Source organism: Manihot esculenta, chromosome 14, assembly GCF_001659605.2.
Source record: "Manihot esculenta cultivar AM560-2 chromosome 14, M.esculenta_v8, whole genome shotgun sequence".
Lineage (NCBI taxonomy): Eukaryota > Viridiplantae > Streptophyta > Magnoliopsida > Malpighiales > Euphorbiaceae > Manihot > Manihot esculenta.
In genome coordinates, this window is record NC_035174.2 from 22,720,796 (window position 1) to 22,743,266 (window position 22,471).

Consider the following 22,471-nt stretch of genomic DNA (forward strand, 5'->3'; position numbering starts at 1 on the left):
TTTAATTATTAAAATAAATTTTTATATGATCATTATTATATTAAATTTTAATTATATTAAATAATTAATAATAATATAATTTTTATAATTATTTATAAATTTCATATATAAATAAATAATTACAATTAATATAATATATTTAATATAAACTCTATTATCGCACTTTAAAAGTGCGGTAATATTAAAGTGCGATAATACGTAAATTAAATTATTAATTTAATTATTAAAAATTATAGAAATTTTCAATTATTGCAAAATTTAACATTCTACCGCACTTTTGAAGTGCGGTAGAATTTTTAATATATTTTTTTTAATAATTAAAAATTCTACCGCACTTTTGAAGTGCGGTAGAATTTTTTTTATTTAAAAAAAATTATAATTCTGGTTCAATGGCTCTCTACCGCATTTTATAAGTGCGGTAAAGCTTACCGCACTTATAAAATGCGGTAGAAGACCGATTCACCCTGGTCCGGGAAATATTTTCTCGCGGACCAGGGTTTAAGAAATATTTTTTTTTTTAACTTTATTTTACAAAAAGCCCAACTTCCTCACTGTCCTTTTCACATGAATGCAAAATACCTGGGAGACCAACACATGTATTATCCCAATAGCTGAAGGTAGAAGAAGAAGAGGAGAGAGAGAAACTCAAGATAGATCCACAGTCAATAAAGGGTTACTTGACAGCTAATTCTAAGCAATGCTGCCAACAATATCAAGGTGATTCTACTAAGACTTGGGAACAGTCATTCAAGATTTTTACATCTTGGTATGGCTTGTCTGCCTTGTCTGTCTTCACCTTCTCAATTGCCTGCTAACAATGTAAGTCAAATGTAGAATAATACATTCAACGAATTACAGGAAAATAACAGGCGATGTCAGGATGTGTATTTAATCCGTTTATCAAGGTGCTGTGAAACATAGCATGCCTGAAAGCTGATTTAAAAGGTTAATTGAAGATTATACATAGACAATAGGAGGATAAGGGGATTCAACATTACCTGGACAACATCCATTCCCTTAACAACTCTACCAAAAACAGTGTGCTTATTGTCCAGCCATGGTGTGGCTACTGTAGTGATAAAGAACTGAGAGCCATTGGTGTTCGGGCCAGCATTGGCCATTGACACAGTGAAAGGCCTGCCATGTGGTAAACTGTGGAGATGAACATCCAGTTAGTCGTTCATACACATGGAAGGCATTTATAAAAATCACAGTATTGGAAATAGCACACCACTGAAGTTTAAAAAACAACATGGTAACTTGCGAGTTACATTCTAAATTTGTGTACAAATAACTACCAATTAAAATACGCTGCAAAGTCTTTTCATTTGTTTGAGAATAAGCAAACAAAGAAATTATGGAAAAAATATATATATATACACACCATTATACAACAATATGCCACAAATTTTGATGTCACCACTGGAGGCAATCGGCCATAGGTAGGGAAGGAATAAAAATAAATCTTATTGATGTGAGAGGATATGCAATATCTTCATATGAATAACCATCTTTTCTTTCACCAAGTAATGGAAGACACCCTAAAATGAAAATTTTAAGCAACCACAAACCATGATGTAATTTATATGCTCATTAACTTAAAAAGAACGAGGAAAGTATCTCTCTTTTGTTGTATCCAAACCAAAACTTAACTAGAACAAATAAATAAGACATAAAAACCTCTAGAAAAATGTTGGTATAAGCACTGAATAGAAGGCTAGAAGGTGGATAATAATAATAACAATAATAGAACTAAAAAATTACCTTTTATGAAACTCATCCTCAAATTCCCTTCCCCAAATAGACTGCCCACCAGTGCCATCCCCCAAAGGATCTCCAGTCTGTATCATGAAACCCTTGATGACACGATGAAAGATAAGATTATCATAATAGCCATTTCAGCAGTGTGTTGTAAAATTTTCCACTGTTTTTGCACATTCTTCTGGGTATAGTCTCATGTGAATATCACCCATTGTGGTATGTAGAATCTGGAAAGAAATACAGATTAGAACAGATGGGAGAACATAAAAGACACTGCAAACTAGAAGCACATACATAAAGAATACAAACTAAAAAAATTCTCAAAATTAAGTAGAGAAATTATATGAGATGAACGAATATGATGCACTACATACCAAACAACATCATCATCACTGATTGTGCAAACACTAAGTCAACTAATCAGGATGTAAAATAGACCTAAATCATAAATCAAAAGAAACAGTAACTAGAAACCCAAAAAGCGGTAATGATGATAGTAACACTATTTGGTAAAGAAAACGGTTTAGTTAGGGCCCTTTGAGAAGCTGAAACAAAAATACATTCCGTTCTTAAAATAAGCAAGTTACTTTTCAGAGAATTATTGTCTACAGTCACTTCCAATCCGGAAAGATTGGACACGTGTGTGTGCCGGGAAGGCATTTCTCTTTCAGCTATTGAATTGCATAGCTTCCAAAATGTATCATCATTCAGTTTGTTCAACGAGAAAAGAGAATCAAAGGAAATGAAGAATAACATAATTTCTGACTGGACAATAAAATTTGACCTTAAGCATGGGAATTTCAAGTACAGTATTTTTCCAGGACTCGAACAGAAATGTAAAAGCTCTACTAATAATTTTATTTAGATGTTTTATCAGCACACAATGAATAAACTTGCAGATAGGATCTGCAGTACTGTGTGTTCAGTATCCTGTGATTTTAATAAACTAGAACAAGCTCTACAGTTTCTCCAACTATCTTCTGAATTTCTTTTTTTTTTTAAAAAAACTATCGTCTCTCTCCAGTTATCTTTTGACTTTGGAAGCAAATCAAGCCAAAATAGTCAAACAAATTCCAGTGTTAGATATAAAACACAAAAGCAAAGTCAAGCCAAAGTAGTCAAAACAAATTCCAGTGTTAGACATAAAACGCAAAAGCAAAGTCATGAGGATGCATGTGAAACCACACATGCACACATAACGAATGAATCAATAAACTAAGAAACAGTTATTACATTTTCTGGACTGCATATGGGACAATTAGAAAGAGAACTCACCACATTGTTAGGAAGAGATGTGGCGACAGCCTTTCCTATATCTGATACAGCCACCAAAAGCTCATCTGGTGGAGGTTTTTCATTGAACACATCTCTTCCCTTAGTTGCATCCTCAAGTTCCTGTGGTTATCTCCGGCTAAATTAACCATAAAAACAACACCAAAAATAATGTCACATTGCATGATACAACATAATCCAGAAACAGAGGCTAAGAGGCCACTCTAAATGCATTAGAAAAACAAAATGCCATATATAAATAAACAAATTATGAGATATATATATATATATATATATATATAATTGAATCTAATGTTTGACACTCCCCACAAGTCAAATCAGTATATTTGTGATTCCTACAACTGATCCATATTTATTCCCGCTTATAAAAGTCTAACTGCTTTCCGCACTACAATGACATTTTCCAAGGATCGGCCTTATACAAAACTGAACCAATTAGTGCCACCCATAACAGGCATCACCAGCAAAAGTTGTTGTAAAAAAAACAATTTCTGGATGAAGTTTTTCATAATCAGTGATGTTCTGAAGTTGCACATATACTATACCTGAATACATAAATCCTATGTTTCTTGAAAGCACAACACAAGAGAGTGGGATCTGCTAAAGGATCTTTACTCTCATTGACATTTGCTGCAGCTGCAGGAATTTTTCTAACTTTCTTACAGCTTCGATCACCTTGACACAAGGTAATCTGCAAGCATCTGTCATTGTTCTCCTCCTTTTTCCACGAATTCGGGCAACCTTATCGGTATGTAAATTTACTATCTACAAGACGGTGTTGGGCTGAGGTGCAGTTTCTGTTTTTTCAATTTCTTTCTCAACAGCCATCCTTCGCCCAAAATCAATAGCTTCCAACCGGTATAAGGGAGCATCACTTCTCTGAAGATCTTGAGCCACCTACACACAGAAGACACTTTATTTTTGTGAGAGACACATAACTATATAAGCAAATAACTACTAGGAAGTCTAATCAAAAGTCACATTACCTCAAGAGATTCATCATAAACCCGTAGTAGTTTACCCGTTCTAAACCAAAATACACATATTCTGCGATCAGGTGATGTAATAGAGAACTGCTTACCATCTGGACTCACCTGAACATCATAACTTTTAGAGGATTTTTTTTCCTTTCATCTTTCAAATCAAGCTTTTACAGTGACCCATTAAAAGATTAAGAATTCAGAAAAACTGAAAAAATTGGATTGATAATGGTTAATCTATGTCAAACACAGTTCACACATGCATAGATAAAATATGTTACCTCCATGGTGGAAACACTTGTCTTGCATTTCACAATTTCAAACAGATTGGTATCACTTTTCAGTCTAAAATTCACCCTGAATGTATCAGATAAATGAGTTAAGCATTTGCTGTGATCAGAAGAAACTAGAAAACACGTGCACACACCCAAAAATAAAGTTCTCAACAAGGGAAAAAATCAACGGTACTCCAAGCAAGATGGTCCACATAAGACTCACAAAATAAACTACAAAAGAGCATGAATGATAAATATATACTCGCTCTCTGGAAACTGAAGTGTTGCAGGACTCCAATATTTAATGATTCCCTTTTAATCAGTAGATATCACAGTGTCGAATACATGATTGTATTTCATAACTTTGACCAGCCCCAAGTGTATCTAGACAAATACAAGTTCAAAAAAAAAAAAAAAAAAAGAATAATCATTTTTACATTGCAAAAGAAAGAAAGTATGGAAAATCAGGCAACTATTGGAGTGATTTATACCTCTTTTGCGATGATAGGTTCATTTGAACCTGCTCTTGCATCATATATGCACACAAAGGAGGAATTTTGATCACTAAAGGCAAGCCTAGCTCTGACATCACCTTGCTTATATACCCACTCAATACTACCAGGGATGAATGATAGTTGAATCATGACCATCATGTCATAATTGACAACATCATATACCTTCACAGATTGATCACTGGAAATTGTGCAACAAAGTAGACCATCCACGCTAACCTGCATGGCTGAACAAAGTCACAGTTGATGACTGTACTAACAAGTAACAAAGGAGAATCAACAAAAGAAAGAGTCGATCAAATTCTACCACCCACTATAGGAAAAAGCTAATTAGCATCCTACAAACCAAAAGGTAGGTCTACATCCAAACTATCAAAGATGAGTGTTGGAAAAGATGCTCTTTTTCCATGCAAGGTACAAACTAAGAAGGGTGAAATAGCATGATTTACAGCATACTGACAAAATATTAGTTATTCAAATATCAGCGATGTAATACCCGGCTAGACTCCGGTACCGGAATTCCTACCGTCCGGTGGAATCTCGGATGTCGGAGACCTCTAGAATGGTAGAATCATGTTTTATAAAAATGTTTTTAATGTGTTTTATGTTTTAAGTATGAAATTAAATGAGTTTTTGCATGAAAAGTCTTAGGAGGAAAACCCAGGTTCGGCCGCCGAAAGCCAAGTTCGGCCGCCGAACATGCATGTGTTTTGGAGGCACGTTAGGCCCCCGAAAGTATGAGTTAGGGAAGTCCAGGTTCGGCCGCCGAAAGTCAAGTTCGGCCGCCGAACATTGCATGGATGCGGAGGCACATTCGGCCCCCGAACGTGGCCTGGCCAGCCACCTATAAAAGGGGCACTTAGCCGAAATGGGTGAGCTTTCTCCCATTTTCGGCCACAGTGAGCTTCCGACCTTCCCTTTGCAAATCTTGTGTTCTTCCTCCAAATCTCTTCCATTTTTCTTGAGTTTTAAACTCACATTGCAAGTTTTGAGCTTTTGAAACAAGTTTTGGAGCTTTGGGAACTCAGGAGCTCATTTTCGTGGATCTCCAAGTTTAGGTCGTCTTCCTCTCGATCTTCAAGAGGTAAGAGCCGATCTTAAGCTCCTTATGTGTTTTAAATAAGTTTTATGCAAGATCTATGAGTAGAAATGCATGTTAGGGCATATGTTGAGTTTATGGGTTTATATTGATGTTTTAAACAATGTAGCTTGTTTATGTGTTGTTGGAAATGTTGTAGATGGGGTATATGATAGTTTGAGACCCCTAGGTGTAATGTATGATATGTATGCATGTTTTAGAACTAGTTTTTGCATGATTTGAGCTTGGGAGGCGAAATGTGCATAGAGGAGCTGAGTTTCTGCCCTTCGGGAGAAGCTCAGGTTCGGCCGCCGAAGTGACTTTCGGCCGCCGAACCCCCTTTGTGGAGGCAGCATTCGGCTGCCGAAGTTGCCCCCGAAAAGAGACTTTTGTCTCTGTCTGGGACTTTCGGCCGCCGAAGGTGCCGCCGAAAGTGCCTGACTTTCGGATCTGTCCAGGACTTTCGGCCGCCGAAGGTGCCGCCGAAAGTGCCCTGTTCAGCCATTTCATGCATATTTCTATGTGATGTTTTCCTGATGTTCTAGGGGGTTTTTGGGGATTTTATTAGAGTTATGTTTATGTATGATTGGTCCCTCATTGGAGTCCACCTGTGTAGGTTCGGACCCGAGGAACCGAGGACCTCAGCAGTGAGATAGCTGCTTCAGAGTCTATAGAGCTTCAGCCAGAGGTGAGTGGAATAAACCTTAAGTTTTTAAATAAATGAAATATAACTTTTTGAGCATGTTCATGCATCATATATGCCATGTGATATTATAGGGTGTTTGCATTAGTAATCACGAATATGTTGCATTGCATAATTTGATGTGGATGCGGATTGGCTATTGGATGATCCTCTAGTTCCTCCTACGGCATGATATGATGATGATACGGTACGGATTACCAGTGAGGCCCATTCTACGCCCCTGGCATATTGGAATGTTATGTTATGTTATGTATGTAAGAGAAAGACCAGTGAGGCCCATTCTACGCCCCTGGCATGATTGGACTATGATGAGGACTATAGGTGACAATACCATCCTTATGTGATATGTTTGTGATGTGTTGCATTTCATAGAAGCATGAAATATTTATTATATGTTTTCTCTATTCTGCTCACTGGGCTTTATAGCTCACCCCTCTCCCCTAACCCCAGATGTGCAGGTACAGGGTAGATCAGGAGGTTAGCCAGAGTATGGAAGCTATGTTTATGCAATAGTTAGATGGTGGACATGACAATTGTATTTTGATGTAATGTAAAAGTGTTTTTAAGTTATGTTATGTAATTTGAATATTGAGGATAGAGTTGTGCTTGACCAATACAGATTGTTAATCCCACTTGTATGTACATGATCTTTATGATATGAGATATGAGGTTATGTTTCAACCAAGCTTATGTATGATGAGATACCCCATTGGAGCATTTGATGAGGGCTCCAGTGGAGGTTTATGTTATGTTTATGTTTATGTACAGGTTGAGCTTGGTTGTTATATGAGAATGTTTACAGGTTTATGAGTATTGTTGATCATGTATGGGATTAAACAGGATTACAGGTTATGTCAGGCTTGCTACGGTTCCCGGCGGCCTTATGCCGATCTGGATCCTAGCGCCGGTAGCGGTCCGGATTTTCGGGCTGTTACAGAGTGGTATCAGAGCCCTAGGTTCATATGGTCGGACCTAGAGTGTCGGGCTCATAGAGGTTATAGCAGGTCAAGCACAATAGGAAGGTCATGTCCACTAGGATAGGATGTGGAGTCCTGTCTTGCATGATAATGTGAAATGCCATGACTTTATGCATGTGCATTAATGATATGCTATGCTATGTGACGTTTGTGATGAGGGTTCATGTGTGCCCACATGAACCATATGATGCTGATGTTTGTGCTATGTGTGGTTTTTCAGAAAACAGGATGAGAGGAACTCGTCGATCTGCAAGATTGACTGGAGTACCACCTGAGGATGAGGGCATGAGCGCCCGTCCTCCAGCATTGCCTAGGGCAATGTCTAGCAGGTCCAACAGGGACAGAGTAGCAAGAGACCCTAGAAGGTCTTTAGATCTGGGAAGAAGCAGATCAGTACGAGGAACAGTTCAAGGTGGTATGTCCGAAGATGTGGGAGATGACATGGATGTGGACCAGAGGAGGGATGGCAGTTTGGGGATGAGTATGTCAGAGGAAGGTATGGGAGAGTCCCAAGGAGGCACTCAGGCCTCGGGATTTGTACAGCCACCTCATTACCCACCTTTCTCACAGAATCCCGGGTATTCGATAGGAGGTACATCGGATTACCCTAGTTTTAGCCCTTACCCCACACAGATGCCATACCCACCATATTACCCACCATACCCACAGTATCCTATGCATCCACCACCACCCTACCATCCAAATCCAGTAAACCCTACTACAGAAAATGTTGCACCTCCTCCACCACCAGCAGCACCTACTGTCCCAGAAGCCCAAATACCTCAACCTAGCTCATCAGGAGGGAGCAAGGTCAGAATGACTGATTATATGAAGTTGGGTGCGCCCCAGTTTGAAACCGGTGATGACCCGTTTGTGTACCTTGAGAGGGTTAAGGCGATAACAGATGAGATAGGGGCGGATGACAGTAGAGCCATTCAGATGGCTGGGTTCACACTAAAATGCAAGAAGGCCCGTGAGTGGTTCAAGGGCTATGTGAAACCGAGGGTGGATAGTCTATCATGGGAGGAGTTTGCTAATGAATTTGCAGGGTGGGCTTTCCCTGATAGTTCAAGGGAATTGAAGATGATAGAATTCGAGCAGTTGAGGCAAACTGATGACATGAGTGTAGACGAATATACTGACAGGTTTATGGAGTTGCTGCCATTTGCTGGGCAGGACCTTAATACAGACCAGAAGAAGTCAAGGAGGTATATCATGAAGCTCCATTCCAGATATTCCTCCTTGATGCAGTCAGCAGATAGAGAGAGTTTTCACGCCATAGTAGACATGGCTAGGAGGATGGAGGCTAGTGCTATCATCGAGGGAAAAGTCAAACAGTCAGCAGCACAGCCTTCTGGTTCCAGAACTCCAGGTAAGGGAAAAGTGGATCCTTCTTCCTTAAGCTCAGGTAGTAAGAGGTGGGGCAGTACCACCAAGAAGTTTAAGAAGAACAAGTTCTGGAACAAGATCAAGTCAGGTCTGGGATTAGGGAGTGGCTCGAGCTCAGGTGCAGATAATGCAGTATGTAAGAAATGTGGGAGACCGCACAGAGGAGTATGTCTGGTTGGGACGTCAGCCTGCTTCAGATGTGGGCAGGAGGGACACATGGCACGAGAGTGTCCTAGAGCAGCTTTTGTGACACAGTCTCAGCAGACAGCTTCTGGTAGCGTAGCACAGCCAGTAGCTCCAGCCATGACACAGGCCAGTGGCAGAGGCAGAGGGAGAGGGTCAGCCTCTTCTTCAGCAGGGTTCAGAGGTGAGGGTCCGTCAGCTCCAGCAAGGATCTTCACAATGACACAGCAGGAGGCAGATGCATCTAACACCGTGGTGGCAGGTAATTTAGTCATTGGGTGTTCTGATGTGTATGCATTAATGGACCCTGGTGCATCTCATTCTTTTATTGCTCCGAGGGCCGTAGAGAGGTTGGGATTAATGGTCTCTGGGTTAGAGTGTCCTCTCTGGGTCAGTGGACCCAAGTGTGATCCATCAGTGGCAGAGTCAGTCTGTCAGTGTAGTCCAGTTTTTGTTGATGGGAGATGCATGTCCGCCGACCTTGTGGTTCTAGAGTTGACAGATTTTGACGTCATTCTAGGGATGGACTGGTTATCTACCCATGGCGCTACCTTGGACTGCAGGGACAAGGTAGTCAGGTTCAGAGGTCAGGATGGATCAGAGGTCGTCTTCAGAGGAGACAGGAGGGGTACACCTAGAGGTTTGATCTCATCTCTTCAGGCTCGTAGGTTGCTTAGGAGGGGATGTCAGGGGTATTTGGCTCATGTGAGAGAGCTAGACAGTCAGATTAGAGAGCCCGCCGCAGTGCCAGTGGTCAATGAGTTTTTAGATGTGTTCCCAGACGAGTTGCCAGGTTTACCACCTGTTAGGGAGATAGAGTTCGAGATTGAATTGATGCCTGGAACTAGACCGATCTCTATTCCTCCCTACAGGATGGCGCCAGCAGAATTGAAAGAGTTGAAGGAACAGTTGCAAGAGTTGGTAGAAAAGGGCTTCATCCGACCGAGCACTTCACCTTGGGGTGCTCCAGTTTTGTTTGTGAGAAAGAAGGATGGATCCCTTAGACTTTGTATCGACTACAGGCAGTTGAACAAAGTCACTACCAAGAACAAGTACCCATTGCCAAGGATCGACGATCTATTCGACCAGCTAGCAGGAGCGGGTTGTTTCTCCAAAATAGATCTGAGATCCGGGTACCATCAGCTGAGGATAAGAGAAGAAGACGTGCCAAAGACAGCTTTCAGGACCAGATATGGACACTATGAGTTCCTTGTGATGCCGTTCGGGTTAACTAACGCCCCTGCAGCATTCATGGATCTCATGAACAGAGTGTTTAGCCAGTACCTGGATCACTTCGTTATTGTCTTCATAGATGATATCCTAGTGTATTCCAGGAATGCAGAGGAGCATGCCCATCATCTGAGTATGGTTCTACAGACCTTGAGGGAGCATGGCTTGTATGCCAAGTTCTCTAAGTGTGAGTTCTGGCTGAGGAGCATTTCGTTCTTGGGGCATGTAGTGTCGGAGAATGGGATTGAGGTAGACCCCAAGAAGACAGAAACTGTGGCTAACTGGCCTAGACCCACTTCAGTGATGGAGATCAGGAGTTTCTTGGGTTTGGCTGGTTATTACCGGAGGTTCGTTCAGGACTTCTCAAAGATTGCAGCTCCTCTGACCAGACTAACCAGGAAGAATCAGAAATTTCTGTGGACCGACCAGTGCGAAGAGAGTTTTGAAGAGCTTAAGAAGAGGTTGACTTCAGCACCAGTTTTAGCTCTGCCATCTAGTGGAGAGGACTTTACAGTCTTTTGTGATGCGTCCCGTGTGGGATTGGGTTGTGTGCTTATGCAGAATGAGAGGGTGATTGCCTATGCTTCTAGGCAGCTAAAGAAGCATGAGTTGAATTACCCCACACATGACCTTGAGATGGCAGCAGTAATCTTTGCACTCAAGATGTGGAGACACTACCTCTATGGGGTAAAATGTGAGATCTTTACAGATCATAAGAGCCTGCAGTACATCCTGAGTCAAAGAGATTTGAACTTGAGACAGAGGAGATGGGTAGAGCTGCTGAGTGACTATGATTGCAAGATCCAGTATCATCCGGGTAAGGCGAATGTCGTGGCAGACGCCCTAAGCCGGAAGTCATTAGGCAGTCTATCCCACATCACGGCAGAGAGGAGACCAGTGGTGAAGGAGTTTTACAAGCTCATTGAGGAAGGTCTACAGTTGGAGTTGTCTGGTACAGGTGCTTTGATTGCACAGATGAGAGTGACACCCGTGTTTCTGGAGCAGGTGGCTCAGAAACAGCATGAGGACCCAGAGTTAGTGAAGATTGCTAGGACGATTCAGTCAGGCAAGGACAGTGAGTTCAGATTCGACAATAAGGGAATCCTCCGCTATGGGAGTCGATTGTGTGTACCCGATGACATAGGGCTAAAAGGAGACATTATGAGAGAGGCTCATAATGCAAAATACAGCATTCACCCCGGAGCCACCAAGATGTATCAAGATCTGAAGAAAGTTTATTGGTGGCCAGCTATGAAGAGAGAAGTGGCACAGTTTGTGTCAGCCTGCGAAGTATGTCAGAGGGTGAAGCTGGAACATCAGAAGCCGGCTGGAATGCTTAACCCGCTACCTATTCCAGAGTGGAAATGGGAGAATATAGCTATGGACTTCGTAGTGGGGTTACCGGCAACGTCCAACAGATTGGACTCCATATGGGTGATTGTGGACAGACTCACCAAATCTGCTCACTTCATCCCTGTCAGGAGTGGCTATTCTGTGGACAAGTTGGCGCAGGTGTACGTTGATGAGATAGTCAGACTGCATGGAGTTCCTGTTTCTATAGTGTCAGATAGAGGGCCCCAGTTCACCTCCAGGTTTTGGCAGAGTCTGCAGAATGCCATGGGTACTAGGTTGGATTTCAGTACTGCCTTCCACCCCCAGACTGACGGACAGTCAGAAAGGACCATCCAGACTATCGAGGATATGCTTAGAATGTGTGTGCTGGACTTTGGCGGTTCTTGGAGGCAACATCTACCTTTGGTGGAGTTTGCCTACAATACCAGCCATCACGCTAGCATCGGGATGGCTCCATATGAAGCTTTATATGGGAGGAAGTGCAGGTCACCTGTTTGCTGGGAAGAAGTTGGAGAAAAGGCATTGGCAGGGCCTGAGCTAGTAGAGATCACCAGCAGGGTAGTACCCATAATCAGAGAAAGAATCAAGACTGCTGCAAGCAGATAGAAGAGTTATGCAGACATCCGCAGAAAACAGGTAGAGTTTCAGGAGGGGGATCTGGTATTGCTCAAGGTGTCTCCAATGAAAGGAGTGGTTCGCTTCGGGAAGAAAGGTAAGCTGGCTCCGCGGTACATCGGACCCTTTGAAGTCTTGCAAAAGATTGGGAATGTATCGTACAAGCTGGATTTACCTGCTTCAATGGAGAGAATCCATCCGGTTTTTCATGTTTCTATGTTGAGAAAGTTCGTGTCAGATCCAGGCAAGGTTCTTAGTGAGCCTGATGTGGAGATCCAAGAGGATCTCACCTATGTTGAGCAGTCAGTACGGATCCTAGACACCCAGTTCAGGAAGCTGAGAAACAAGGAAATCCCGATGGTGAAAGTCCTGTGGAACCACCAGAATAGCCAGAACGGTTCAGTCAGGCCAGAATAATGAGTTCAAGTTCGATGATAAGGGGATCCTCCGCTACGGGAACAGATTATGTGTGCCAGATGACATTGGTCTGAAGGGAGATATTATGGGGGAAGCCCATAATACCAGGTATAGTGTTCACCCTGGAGCCACCAAGATGTATCAGGATCTGAAGAGAGTGTATTGGTGGCCAGCTATGAAGAAGGACGTGGCACTGTTCGTGTCAGCCTGCGATGTGTGTCAGAGGGTGAAACTAGAGCATCAGAAGCCGGCTGGAATGTTGAATCCACTACCGATTCCAGAGTGGAAATGGGAGAATATAGCTATGGACTTCGTAGTGGGGTTACCGGCGACGTCCAACAGATTGGACTCCATATGGGTGATTGTGGACAGACTCACCAAATCTGCTCACTTCATCCCTGTCAGGAGTGGTTACTCTGTGGACAAGTTGGCGCAGGTGTACGTAGATGAGATTGTCAGACTGCATGGGGTCCCGGTATCTATAGTGTCAGATAGAGGGCCCCAGTTCACCTCCAGGTTTTGGCGGAGTCTGCAGAACGCTATGGGTACCAGATTAGACTTCAGTACTGCCTTCCACCCACAGACAGACGGACAGTCAGAGAGGACCATCCAGACAATAGAGGATATGCTCAGAATGTGTGTGCTAGATTTTGGCGGTTCTTGGAGGCAGCATCTACCTTTGGTGGAGTTTGCCTACAATAACAGCTATCATGCTAGCATAGGGATGGCTCCATATGAAGCTTTGTATGGGAGAAAGTGCAGATCACCTATCTGCTGGGGGAAGTAGGAGAGAGGACTCTTGCGGGTCCGGAGTTAGTAGAGCTTACCAGTAGGGTGGTACCCATAATCAGAGAGAGGATCAAGACTGCTGCTAGTCGGCAGAAGAGTTATGCAGATATCCGCAGAAGACAGCTAGAGTTTCAGGAGGGGGATTTGGTTTTGCTCAAGGTGTCTCCTATGAAAGGAGTGGTTCGGTTCGGGAAGAAGGGTAAGTTAGCTCCACGGTACATCGGTCCTTTCGAGGTGCTTCAGAGGGTCGGTAATGTGTCGTACAAGCTAGACTTGCCTGCTTCGATGGAGAGAATCCATCCGGTTTTCCATGTTTCTCTGTTACGGAAGTACGTGTCGGATCCTGGAAAGGTTCTTAGTGAGCCTGATATGGAGATCCATGAGGATCTCACCTATGTAGAACAGCCAGTGCGGATCCTAGACACTCAGATCAGAAAGCTGAGGAACAAGGAAATCCCGATGGTGAAAGTCCTTTGGAACCACCACAATATTGAAGAATGCACCTGGGAGACACGGGAGTCTATGCTCCAGCAATACCCCCATCTGTTTTGAGGTGAGTGTTAGTTGTTCTATGTGTTGTATGTTATGATTGATGTCATGCTTTGTATGTTAGTTGAGGAACATTCGGGGACGAATGTTCTTAAGGGGGGGAGAATGTAATACCCGGCTAGACTCCGGTATCGGAATCCCTACCGTCCGGTGGGACCTCGGATGTCGGAAACCTCTAGAAGGGTAAAACTATGATTTTACGAAATGTTTTCATGTATTTCATGTTTTTAAGTAAGAAATTAAAGGAGTTTTTGCATGAAAAGTCCTTGGAGGAAAACCCAGGTTCGGCCGCCGAAAGACAAGTTCGGCCGCCGAACATGCATGTGATTAGGAGGCACGTTAGGCCCCCGAAAGCATGAGTGAGGGAAGTCCAGGTTCGGCCGCCGAAGCTCACGTTCGGCCGCCGAACATGGCATGCATGCGGAGGCACATTCGGCCCCCGAACGTGGTCTGGCCAGCCACTATAAAAGGGTCCCTTAGGTCCGCACGAGCGAGTTTTTCTCCTTCGTTGTCGGCCAAGGTGAGTCTCTGCCGCTCCTCCCTCGATCTTGAGTGTTTTCTTTAGATCTTTCATGGTTTTAACGAGTTTTAACTACTGTTTTGAAGATTTGTGAGTAAAGAGCAAGTTTTGGGTATTTGGAGGTTCAAAGAGTTCAATCTCTCCATCTCCGAGTTAGGATCGCCTTTCCTCTCGTTTCTTCAAGAGGTAAGCTCGGATCCACCCTAGTTATGTGTTTTAAACAAGCTTTAGGTTGATTTATGGGTAGAAATGCATGTTTAAGCTTAGTGATGAGTTTATGGGTTTTGATGCTTTGATGAACAATGTATATTGATGTTTGTGTGTTTGAAGTGTTGTAGTTGGGGTATATTGAAGCTTGAGACCCCTAGGTGTGATGTATGATGTGTATGCATGTGTAGAATCAAGTTTATGCTTGCTTTGAGGCGTTTTGGAGGCTGTGGACACAAGGGAGCCAAGTTTCTGCCCTTCGGCAGAAACTCAGGTTCGGCCGCCGAAGTAACTTTCGGCCGCCGAACCCCCTTGTGGAGGCAGTTTCGGCTGCCGAAGCCTGCCCCCGAAACTCAAGTTTCGTCTCTGTCTGGGAGGTTCGGCCGCCGAAAGTGCCGCCGAACCTGCATGACTTTCGGCTGCAGAGGGACTTTCGGCCGCCGAACCTGCCGCCGAAAGTGCCCTGTTTAGCCGTTTCTTGCATGATTTCATGTGATGTTTTCATGATGTTTTAGGGGGTCTTTGGGGAGTATTTTGGAGTCATGTTCATGTATGTTTGGTGCCTCATTTGAGTCCACCTGTGTAGGTTCGGACCTGAGGAACCGAGACCCCCGGTTGTGAGATAGTCGTTCAGAGTTCGTTGTTAAAGCTTCAGTTACCAGGTGAGTGGAACAACCCCTTAAGCTTTAAAGTAAATGAATAAATGAATGAATCATAAAGCATTTCCCATGCATCATTATGCCATGCAATATTAGGTTGTTTGCATTAGAATTCACGAATATGTTGCATTGCATACTTTGTTGTTGATGTGGATGAATGTTGAATGATCCATTAGCCCTTGTATGTCATGATAGCCTATGTGAGTCCAGGTGTGCCTGCTACGGCTCTACGCCCCTGGCACTATGACAGATTATGGAAGTCCGGGTGTGCCTGCTACGGCTCTACGCCCCCGGCATGTATAAGTAAGAAAGATTGGGGCTAAATGGTGACAAGTTCATCCTTGTTGTGAAATGTTTGTGTTATGGCGCATACATGAAAGCATGAATAAGAAAAAGAAAGAAAAAGTTAAATGATAATAATAATAATAAAATGAATAATAATATACCTAAAAATGGAGGAATTAAAACAAATGTTTTTAGTTTCTGCTCACTGGGCTCTAGTAGCTCACCCCACTCCCTTTATCCCCAGAGTTGCAGGTACAGGATAGATCAAGAAGTCGGCTAGAGTGAAGTCAAGCCTTGTATGTTGTAATAGATAGTAGTGGACATGAACATGATGTAATGAGTATTTATGACCATGTACTGTAATGAATGATTTGATGATGTATTGAGGATTATAGTAGTGCTTGACCTAGAGGTGTGTGAATCCCCATTATGTACAGAGTGGTTAATGAGTAATGATGTTAATGACCATGATTATCCAAGCTGATATGTATGATGATGATACCCCATTGGAGTATTTGATGAGGACTCCAGTGTGGGGTTTATGTATGATTTTGTGCATGCACAGGTTTTGCTTGGATAAGAGAAAAGAAAATTTTTTACAGATCATGTATATGTTGTTATGTATGGGATTCCACAGGTTTACAGGAGGTATGTAGGCTTGCTACGGGTCCCGGCGGCCTTAAGCCGATCTGGATCCTAGCGCCGGTAACGGGTCGGATTTCCGGGTCGTTACACACTTAGCCGAAATGGGTGAGCTTTCTCCCATTTTCGGCCACAGTGAGCTTCCGACCTTCCCTTTGCAAATCTTGTGTTCTTCCTCCAAATCTCTTCCATTTTTCTTGAGTTTTAAACTCACATTGCAAGTTTTGAGCTTTTGAAACAAGTTTTGGAGCTTTGGGAACTCAGGAGCTCATTTTCGTGGATCTCCAAGTTTAGGTCGTCTTCCTCTCGATCTTCAAGAGGTAAGAGCCGATCTTAAGCTCCTTATGTGTTTTAAATAAGTTTTATGCAAGATCTATGAGTAGAAATGCATGTTAGGGCATATGTTGAGTTTATGGGTTTATATTGATGTTTTAAACAATGTAGCTTGTTTATGTGTTGTTGGAAGTGTTGTAGATGGGGTATATGATAGTTTGAGACCCCTAGGTGTAATGTATGATATGTATGCATGTTTTAGAACTAGTTTTTGCATGATTTGAGCTTGGGAGGCGAAATGTGCATAGAGGAGCTGAGTTTCTGCCCTTCGGGAGAAGCTCAGGTTCGGCCGCCGAAGTGACTTTCGGCCGCCGAACCCCCTTTGTGGAGGCAGCATTCGGCTGCCGAAGTTGCCCCCGAAAAGAGACTTTCGTCTCTGTCTGGGACTTTCGGCCGCCGAAGGTGCCGCCGAAAGTGCCTGACTTTCGGATCTGTCCAGGACTTTCGGCCGCCGAAGGTGCCGCCGAAAGTGCCCTGTTCAGCCATTTCATGCATATTTCTATGTGATGTTTTCCTGATGTTCTAGGCGGTTTTTGGGGAGTTTATTAGAGTTATGTTTATGTATGATTGGTCCCTCATTGGAGTCCACCTGTGTAGGTTCGGACCCGAGGAACCGAGGACCTCAGCAGTGAGATAGCTGCTTCAGAGTCTATAGAGCTTCAGCCAGAGGTGAGTGGAATAAACCTTAAGTTTTTAAATAAATGAAATATAACTTTTTGAGCATGTTCATGCATCATATATGCCATGTGATATTATAGGGTGTTTGCATTAGTAATCACGAATATGTTGCATTGCATAATTTGATGTGGATGCGGATTGGCTATTGGATGATCCTCTAGTTCCTCCTACGGCATGATATGATGATGATACGGTACGGATTACCAGTGAGGCCCATTCTACGCCCCTGGACTATGTTAAGAGAAAGACCAGTGAGGCCCATTCTACGCCCCTGGCATATTGGAATGTTATGTTATGTTATGTATGTAAGAGAAAGACCAGTGAGGCCCATTCTACGCCCCTGGCATGATTGGACTATGATGAGGACTATAGGTGACAATACCATCCTTATGTGATATGTTTGTGATGTGTTGCATTTCATAGAAGCATGAAATATTTATTATATGTTTTCTCTATTCTGCTCACTGGGCTTTATAGCTCACCCCTCTCCCCTAACCCCAGATGTGCAGGTACAGGGTAGATCAGGAGGTTAGCCAGAGTATGGAAGCTATGTTTATGCAATAGTTAGATGGTGGACATGACAATTGTATTTTGATGTAATGTAAAAGTGTTTTAAGTTATGTTATGTAATTTAAATATTGAGGATAGAGTTGTGCTTGACCAATACAGATTGTTAATCCCACTTGTATGTACATGATCTTTATGATATGAGATATGAGGTTATGTTTCAACCAAGCTTATGTATGATGAGATACCCCATTGGAGCATTTGATGAGGGCTCCAGTGGAGGTTTATGTTATGTTTATGTTTATGTACAGGTTGAGCTTGGTTGTTATATGAGAATGTTTACAGGTTTATGAGTATTGTTGATCATGTATAGGATTAAACAGGATTACAGGTTATGTCAGGCTTGCTACGGTTCCCGGCGGCCTTATGCCGATCTGGATCCTAGCGCCGGTAGCGGTCCGGATTTTCGGGCTGTTACAAGCGAGGTTCAAATTTCAAAAGATAAGAGGAAAGATCATCCTAAATTATATTACATGATAAAATCAAGGAAGGAGGATGAGCTCACCGCTAAACCTTCAATGGGGCCAAGATGGGATCTAAAATGTTTTGCAAACTCAGTGCCAACATCTTTTTTCTTCCAAAATTTCAAATGCCCTGATTATTAACAAAATAAAATGTAAAAATAATCAAATTCATCAACAATAATCTAAAACAATACACCCAAACAAAAATGTGAAGAATAATCCAATTTTCAAACCAATGTACTAGCCATCCATTTTCTTAGAAAGCATTAGCCTTCTGATGAGAAAAGAAAAAGAAAAAGAAGAAGAAGAAGAAGAAGATGAGAGATGACCACAACTATAGGGTTGCACTTACTATCAATTGACATTTAACACTGCATCTAAAATCCTAATTGCATAAGAAACTATTCAAATGGTAATAAACTCCACCACCGATATCATATTGCAACCTTAAAGAGATACAGAACAGGAAGAGTTCTCCAACAACAATAATTAGCATGGAATGCAACTGCCTTTTGGTTAGCAAGTGAAGAGGAGAGATTCATAGAGACACAGATAGGAGACATGTGATTAATTGTATGTGAAAAAAATCCATAGAAAATGTAATTTTTTTTTTAAGAAAAATCCCATTAAAACAGCTACCAGACCTCAACAATATTTGAAAAGCCCAGAAAAAACTCCTGTGCAATTACAACCCGAAAAATGAACTCCAACTTTCCATATCTCAGAAAATATTGAACAGCATCAGGTGGTGGAAAATTCTCATATTACCCTATCAAGGACCTAACTTTATGTTGAACTACAAATAAATGGATAGAAAGTTCAGACTTCAGACAAAGCTTTAGAGATTCTGAAAATATATGCAATAATCCTGAAGTATAATACCATCAAAACTTCCAGTTATGAAGAAATCGGCTGGAGACACTGCAACATAGGTAACCACATCTCGATGCATATAACTTTTCTCGTACCTGTAAAGATAAATAATGGATAAGAAACTCTTCTACACTCACAAATTTACAATTTCTCATTTATTGGCCTTTCTTTTAGTTTTTCAATATGAAGTACAGAGCAGTTCAAGTCTACGCAGAGATGTAGAACACAAAACAACTTCATATCAATCCACAATTTTGCTATAGGAGAACAATATAGCACTCCGATAAAGGTTCTATCCTATCCTGCTAATACTTCTTTCATGGATTTGGCAAGAACTATAATCCACCTTAAGCAAACAGATTTTTAACTGGAATTAAACTAGCGCGTTTTCAAGGTGATCATCAGTTACAGCAAAACACATAAGCTAAAAATCCCTTAAAAAAAAAAACAGTCAGTGTAGAGCTTGAAGCTGACCACAAAAAGATAACAGTTGTACAACCAATAAACAGATCACCTAATACCAACATCAAAAACACTACTACAACAGAATTGTTATAACAAAGCAAAGAATCAAATACCATAAAAACCTGACGAAACTCTAAATCCCTAAGAAACACTCAAATGAAGAAGCTCAAAATAGACAATACAGTGATAATGCATACATATTTGCAGAGGGAAGAGCATCGAGGTAGGCTTGCTCAAACTGAAGAGGACGCTTTGCGCGAGCCATTGGAGCCGGGCCGGGGCCAATAACGGGCTCTTCCTCGCTCTCCGGCGGTATCGAGTTCTCATTCACATTCCCACTGCCGTTTTCCTGGTCCTCCATTTTCGCTGATTCCTAGGCTTTCGTGAGAGAGGTGAAATTTTAGGCGGGATTGAAAATTCGAGGTCCGGATCGTATGTCCTACAAGTGCCGCCGTCGTCAACGTGTCTTTATTTGCGGATATTTCTACTTCGCTGAACTAATAAACAAAACAGTCGATCATTTCCGTTATAAGTGAGTTAGTATTGTGGGTCCCTGTTGTTGTGTTTGTTCTAATTAATTAAAATATTTTTTTTATTTTTAAAATTATATGAAAATATTTTATAGATTACTTTGTTAATTATCAAGACATGCGTCTACATTTTAATTTTTTAACCGTTATTTTATTAAAAAAATTTTCATAATTTCCTAATTACTCTCAAGATATAACCCTTCTCTCCCTTCACTCTCTTTCCTCTTTTTGATTTTTTTCATCACTTTTCATATAATTAAAAACCAATAGAGACAGGAATAAAAAAGATGTCAGTTCCAGTAACACGAGTCACAGAAAATGGAGAGTAATAAGGAGTGATAATGATGCATGAAGTGCTGCTCAAATAAATCTTTCGTGCATGGGCTTGACAGGGACTTTCTAAGGCTGAGATCTTCTCCTCCTTCTAAATTTTCATTGTCTTGATCTTGAATTAAACCAACCATTAGGCAACGGTTCATCCAAGATTGCTTGAGAAGATTGTTCGTGATACCTTCCGTTCCATTGGATTCTCCTTTAATGATGTGGGTTTTGATTGCAACAATTGTAAAGTACTCGTCAATATTGAATAGCCGTCCTGATACTGCCAAGGATATCCACTGCCATCTCTCTAAGCTTCTTGAGAATTAATGCCTTTGCACATCAAGCAACCACATTACTTAGCAATGGATTGAACATAAAACTAACTTCTTGGATCACTATACCAAGTAGATGTATGCATGTTGATAACTTAATAATAACTTCAACTCTCATGTGAAAGCTCTTAATTTGTTGGTACCCAATGTGTAGACTACAATGCTCTACAGAAAAGCTTTTGTGTATTGTATGTAAATATTTTCATTGGTGATTGCAATCATCTACCATCCAACTTGTAGACCATCAAGTTTCTGGCTCTTGGTGAGTGCAACATGAGAAAGCCCTGACTCATTGGATATAAAAAAATCGAACCGCAGTATGGTCAAGTCCAAAATAGATAGTCGATCTCCGCAAAAGCTCGGAGGGGCCTTATGTCTGTACAGGCAATGCTATAAGCCTATAAAAGAAAAGTTAAAGCTGAACAAACAAGCAGTCAAACTAAAACATAACATGTATAAGGCTCAGCAAGAAAGCAAGAAATTAAGTCCGACTTCACAAAAGAGCTTAGGGCACCAAAGTGCAGAAAGCGAAATCCCGAACTCCCAAGCTCGCAATACAGGCAGCATCACAGGCTATAGGCATAAAAGTCTAAGCAAAAAACAAAGAGTCTGAATTATGCGCAAGACCTCAGTAAGGTAGGTGACCGGTCTCGAAAAAGGAGTTAAGAAAAGATCACGCTAAAAAGAAAGCAGATGTAATACTCGGCTAGACCCCGGCATCGGAATTCCTACCTTCCGGCGGAATCTCCGTTGAAATCCGGAATCCCTCGGATGTCAGAAGTCTTCTAGAAGGGTAAAATAAAAGTTTTTTAAAATGTTTTACATGTTTTTATGGTTTGATCAAGAAAAAAAATTGAGGTTTGATAGAAAAGAAAGTTTTGAAGGGAAATGTCAGGTTCGGCAGCCGAACCTCATGTTCGGCCGCCGAAGGTGGCTCCCTTTTGCTGCCGTCGAACCTCAAGTTCGGCTGCCGAACATGGTGGAGTTGTGGAAGCACCTTTGGCCTCCGAAAGTGGTCTGGCTAGCCACCTATAAAAGGCCCCATGTTCGAAAATGGGCGAGTTTTCTCTCTCCATTTTCGGGCAAAAGTGAGTTCTTGACCCTCCATGGTTGATTTTATGTTTTCCTTCAAATCTCCCAGAGTTTTTTTATGAGTTTTTACCATGTTTTGAAGATTTTAAGCTAAGATCAAGGTTTTAGAAGCTTGGAGACCTCCGGAGTTCGTTTTCTCCACATCTCCAAGTTTGGGATCGTATCTCCTCTCGATCTTCAAGAGGTAAGTGTAGATCCTTCTCTTCTTTCATGTTTTAAGTAAGTTTTAAGAAGGGGTTAAGGGTTTTAATGCATGTTTAGAGTAGATCTAAAATGTTAGGGTTTATGTACTCTTTATATTAAATGTATGCTTATTGTGATGTTTGTTGGGGTATAGCCTAGTTTTAAGCCCCTAAATGCTTGAAAATATGTTTATGCATGCTTTTGTGTGAGTTGGTA

The 22,471-nt window shown here is 41.7% G+C and overlaps 1 pseudogene; it reads right to left on the reverse strand.

The window, feature by feature from the left end:
- Positions 1–726: 726 nt before the first annotated feature.
- Positions 727–20,317, reverse strand: LOC110600143 (annotated as a pseudogene).
- Between the last annotated feature and the right edge of the window lie 2,154 nt (positions 20,318–22,471).